This window comes from Pelodiscus sinensis, unplaced genomic scaffold, assembly GCF_049634645.1.
Source record: "Pelodiscus sinensis isolate JC-2024 unplaced genomic scaffold, ASM4963464v1 ctg34, whole genome shotgun sequence".
Lineage (NCBI taxonomy): Eukaryota > Metazoa > Chordata > Testudines > Trionychidae > Pelodiscus > Pelodiscus sinensis.
Window position 1 is genome coordinate 2,147,462 of NW_027465849.1, and position 6,000 is coordinate 2,153,461.

Sequence of the window (6,000 nt, forward strand, 5' to 3'; positions counted from 1 at the left end):
CGTGGTGGGTTTTTTTTTTTTTTTTGCGAAATAGTGCTATTGCAAAATAGCGCCTGTCTGCAAATATGGAAATGAAGCACAGGATATTTAAATCCCAGCTTAATTTACAATTTTGAATATCTACATTTGCATCCCTCCCTCGAAAGAGGGTGCAAATGTAGACATACCTCGATCTTCTCCTTTAAAACTGAACAAGCCCAACTCTTTGGCTACGTCTACACTGGCCCCTTTTCCGGAAGGGGCATGTAAATTTCACGAGTCGTCGTAGGGAAATCCGCGGGGGATTTAAATATCCCCCGCGGCATTTAAATAAAAATGTCCGCCGCTTTTTTCCGGCTTTTAAAAAAGCCGGAAAAGAGCGTCTAGACTGGCCCCGATCCTCCGGAAAAAGTGCCCTTTTCCGGAGGCTCTTATTCTTACTTTGAAGTAGGAATAAGAGCCTCCGGAAAAGGGCACTTTTTCTGGAGGATCGGGGCCAGTCTAGACGCTCTTTTCCGGCTTTTTTAAAAGCCGGAAAAAAGCGGCGGACATTTTTATTTAAATGCCGCGGGGGATATTTAAATCCCCCGCGGATTTCCCTACGACGACTCGTGAAATTTACATGCCCCTTCCGGAAAAGGGGCCAGTGTAGACGTAGCCATCCAGTCTTCCTTTGTAGATCATATTCTCTAGACCAGGGCTACTCAACTTTGGAAGCCCTGGGGGCCACAATGATACCCACAGCACATGCTGAGGGCCACAACTTAAGCGCGGCTGCATATATATGCAAATATATGCTGGTATGAAAATAAATATATATGCTAATAGCTTCTTGCATACTGATGGGCATGAATACAAAGATTAAGGCAAGACGACACAATACGCAGACCCCATTTAAATCAGTTCTACTGATTTTAAAAAATTCAATATTTACCCAATTTCTGCCCATATGACAGCACTTTTAATGAGCAATGACAGTCCAGGAATTTAACTACTAAAATGCGTATCAACAGAAGACCATTATATTGACTACATTTTTGTTTTGGCTTCACAATTTTAACGAAATAAACAAAAACTGCCAAAATAATATTTATTGACATGGTCCTTCTCTTACCCCAGAGCCAGGCACCATCCAGCCCTCCTGCTCCAACCCAATCTCCTTCCCCTCTACTAGAGCCAGGTACCTCCGCTACTCACTTGCTCTCTCATTGCCCATCTCTGCCGCTGCCTTGCCATGTGCTTCTTACCACTCCTGGCAGCCCCTGTGCACGCACCGACGTGGCCTGGCTCGGGGAGGCATGGCCACTGTGGCAGACGTGTTTTGCCACCACCTTTGCCACCCCGCCAGCCGGCAGCTCCCATGCGTGCGCCAGTGGAACCTCTCTGGGCCGTGCCAGGCGGCCCCGCTTGTGAAGAGGCGCTTCTGCTGTGGCAGGTGTGGTCTGCTGCTGCCTCTTGCTGCCCCCCCCCCCCCCCCCCCCCACTGTCCAGCAGCTCCTGTGCACGCGGCCTGTCTCAAAGCAGTGCAGCTCGGCACTTGGCTCAGTGCTACCGGTGGAGCCCCAGCAATGAGAATATAAGAACGGCCGTACTGGGTCAGACCAAAGGTCCATCTAGCCCAGTATCCTGTCTGCCGACAGTGGCCAGTGCCAAGTGCCCCAGAGGGGATGGACCAAAGACAATGATCAAGCTATTTGTCTCGTGCCATCCTTCTCCAGCCTTGCACAAACAGAGGCCAGGGACACCATTCCTACCCCCTGGCTAATACCACTCCATGGACCCAACCTCCATGACTTTATCTAACTTCTCTTTAAACTATGTTCTAGTTCTAGCCTTCACAGCCTCCTGTGGCAAGGAGTTCCACAGATTGAATATTTGCTTTGTGAAGAAGAACATTCTTTTATTAGTTTTAAGCCTGCTACCCATTCATTTCATTTGGTGTCCTCTAGTCCTTCTATTATGGGAACTAATGAATAACTTTTCTTTATTCACTCTCTCCACACCACTCATGATTTTATATACCTCTATCATATCCCCCCTCAGTATCCTCTTTTTCAAATTGAAAAGTCCCTGTTGCTTTAGCCTTTCTTCATATGGGACCCGTTCCAAACCCTTAATCATTTTAGTTGCCCTTTTCTGAACCCTTTCCAAGGCCAAAATATCTTTTTTGAGTTGAGACCACATCTGTACACAGTACTCAAGATGTGGGCGTACCATAGTTTTATACAGGGGCAGTAAGATATTCTGTGGTTTATTTTCTATTCCTTTCTTAATAATTCCTAGCATCCTATTTGCCTTTTTGACCGCCGCTGCACACTGTGTCGAAGTTTTCAGAGAACTATCCACGATAACTCCAAGATCTCTTTCCTGATCCGTTGTGGCCAAATTAGCCCTCATCATACTATATGAGGCAGGGAGGTGGCCCGGGAAGCAGCTCACAGCTTTGCTGGCTGCACGCAAAGGGGCCATGAGTCGCATGTGGCCCACGGGCCACGTGTTGAGTAGCCCTGTGTGACGTAGTGGGGGTACTTGCTGGGCTGTGGTGACCTCTGCTGTCTGGAGCAAGACCCAGCAGGGAAAACCTCACTATGCAAAGGTGATGCCAAACTTGTTGAACCAGACACCCCCCATGGAGAGGAACAAAGGAAGGTGGAATGCTGCCCTGGCTGGGGGGCAGGGCTGGAAGAGAGTTGGTTGGTTGTTGGCTGGAAGCATGGAGGAGACAGCCTAGGGAAAGGGGCTGGAGTTTAGGGGCCCAGTCTCCCCCATCTCAAGGGGGCCTGAGGCATCCTAGCCCAGCTCTGTGACCAGACTACATCTGTGCTGTGCTGTATCCTGGAGAGGCAATAAACTTCCTCTATTCCACCAGCTGGTGCAGTCTGTTTGGGCCATTTCGGGGTGCAGGAGACGGGGGACCCCCAACCCGCCGTCACACCCTGCTCCAGACCTTTAATTATTCTTGTTGACAGCAAAGTCCAGGCAAGGTGAGAGAAGCAACTGGCAGCAGGGAAACGACTCAGACAAGCTGAGGAGAGAGTTGCCAGATTTAAATTCCAGATAGAGAAAATGAGCAGAACAGCAGAGACCGTGTCCTCTTGCAAGTTCAGTGTATAACGACGTGGGTGTGCGCTTAGATCACAGTGTGGCCGGTGAGTTTAATCCAGTTCATGCCATAACCCAACTCCAAAAAAGTGTGAAAGTGACTCCCCAAATGGAGTTTGCCACATGAGCAAGTTGCCTGTTCGTGTTCTTTATAGGTAAGTGGTTATGGGCTACCTGGTGGTCTGCAGAGTCACAAGGAAATTCCTTGGATGTGGATCAGCACCATTTAAGGTCCATATTCAAGTGCTGCTATTCACTTGAATGTCCACCCTTCCACAATAGGTCTGCGAACCTTGTTGCCATCTCTTCAAAGCACACACTTGGAATACCACTCCAGAGCCAGTACTTATACATTTCAATGCACAAGTCCGACAGGGCTATGAATGGTATAACCAGAGTCAGCAAAGCACACGCTTTCCAGTGACAACTCACTGGGCCCGCTTTGCACAGATCCACGAGGAGTAACGGTAGTTCGGAATAGGAAGCCTAGTCCGAACTACCTAGTCGGTGCCGCGTGTAGCCGCAGCCACGGAGGCCGAACTAGCGGACATTTAAAAATGGCGGCGCCCGGCAATATGCAAATGAAGCCTGGGAAATTCAAATCCCGGACTTCATTTGCAACTCCGGTTGCCTACATTAACCACCCTAGTTCGAACTAGGGTGGTAGTATAGACATACCCTCTGGGAGTGGCCCCTGGAAAAAGGCCCCTGCTCTTCAGCTCCCCCCTCAACTTAAATCACCAGCGGCTGCTGCTTCCCCCTGGCTGGGGATGCCCCCCTGTAAGTGGCTGTAATTCCGTCTCCAGCCAGATGCCCCCTCTGCTGAGCCTCAGGGCCCAGTCAGACTCCATGTGCAGAGATCCCCGGGGGGATGGGGAAATTGGCTGGGGGTGGGGCTGGGAGCAGGGACACTCAACAAGGGTCTCTAACATGCTACCCCCAGCACTCCGGGGTCTCTGAGCTGTGACCAGATGAACAGATGCGATTTGGTGCGGTAGCGGCAGCAATAGCTCTCTGCCTCTCTCCGGCTCACAGAGTGGATGGGAAACTCAGCCACGACCCCAGCCGGCTCCTCCCACCCCAGCACATTTGGGATCCCGTCCTTGTACAGCAGGAACCTCACGTTCTGGTGCCGACCCTGACACAGGACGGTTGCATTTGCCCCAAGGTAACCCTCCCCTCCCCCGCTGGGGTGCAGGGAGATGGAGGGTTTGGGGTAGCTGGTCTCTGCGGTGGGAAGGGGACAGGCCGTGAGACAGACCCCGGCACAGTCACTGCACCGCTCTCACTGCACAGAGACGGGCCTGGGGGAAACCCAGCCAGAGGAAACTCTGCCAGATCCCGGAGATTTCTGGGAGCTACGACCACAACTGCCCGGGGCCCTAAACCCAGAGCCCCCCGCTGTGCCCTTCTGTCTGCTTAGTGGGCCCTCAGCCCAGGAGCCAAGAAGCATGGGTTCTATCCCCAGCTCTGGGAGCAGAGAGGGGTCTAGTGGTTAGAGTAGGGGAGGGGCTGGGAGTGAGAAATGCTGGTGGCTGCACAGAGCCAGTGAGGAAAAAGCCCCTGCCCTGGAGCCGGAACAAGAGGCAGGGAGGGGGATTAGCCCTTGTCTATACCAGGGTCAATCAAGGCACAGGCAGGTCTAGTGACACCCTGTGATGCCGTGGGGAGCTGTGAGGATGTTGGAAGGATTTGTGTGGGGAATTCACCCCTGTCCCCAGCTGCCGGATTTTGACTCCACCTTTCTACAGTAACTGCCTCCTGACCCGGCACCAGCAATGACAGCGGATGGTGATGGCTCCCCCCAGCCACCTCCCTGCAGGGGCTGGCAGAGATGGAGGATCCGGGTGCAGGGAGCTCTGGGTTCACACACAGACAGGAGTGAGCTGGGGAGACACAAACCCCTCCCCATGTGTCTGTGACCGGCCCTTAGTGCCCAGCCCCAGGGACAGCGCCCGGGCTCACAGACACCTCCCTGCAGCCACAGGGACCCTGCGAGCTGGGGTCTGATCTCAGCCCCAGGTCAATACAAGGAGGTTGAGCTGAATATTTGAGTGAGTGTTCAAGGCTCAGCTCCACTTTCCCCAAAGATCCCTCACACAAGAGTTTCCCCAGCCCCAGAGATACTCACGGCCCAGCACCCTGCTCTGTCCAGCCAGCCAGCAGCCTGGAGAAGAGACAGTTCTTAGTGACCAGATACCTGCGTAACATGGGCACATGCCCTGGTGTCAGATCCCCCACATGGTCCTATGCCCTGGCTGTTTCCAAAACTCACTGAGGAAGAGGATGCTGAGATAAGATGCCATGAGGGGCTCCTCAGCGCTGCCACGAATATCTCAGTGCCCAGTGCCTGAGCCCCAAATAAGGATCTCAGATGCGGGCTGCAGCTACAGGAAGCTGATGACGTCTCATCTGTTCCTGTGTCAATCACGCATTATCTCTAATCTGCTGGCGAAAGCTAGTGTGGTCACAGCAAGCAGAAGTCCCTGCACAACCCAAGAAACCCTGGGCCCCCTCAGCCTGGCTAAGCATCATGTAGCTCACTGCTTGTCTGTGTTTCTGGGAGTGACAAGTTTCTACTCCCCCAACCATAAAGTACCCTGCAGCCTTGGGGAAGTTGCACCAGGCTGAGAGCTGGGAGGCCACAGGGTCTGGCTTTCAGTCATTGACTGACAGGAAGATTTAACTCCCCCTCCCTTTTACAAGTGACCAATGTAGGCTAAATAAACACAGGCTCATGCACTTAAAGGACAGTGTCCTAATCCATGGGAATGAAGGGCAGAGTTAAGGGTGATTGGGAAATTGTAATTATGGCACTTCCTGGTGCCTTTTCTCACCTTCACCTGGTCTCCCAGGAAATTAGCTCTTGCCAGCTCTTCCCCCAGCAGTGTCTCACCCAGACATTTGCCCTCTCTGTCT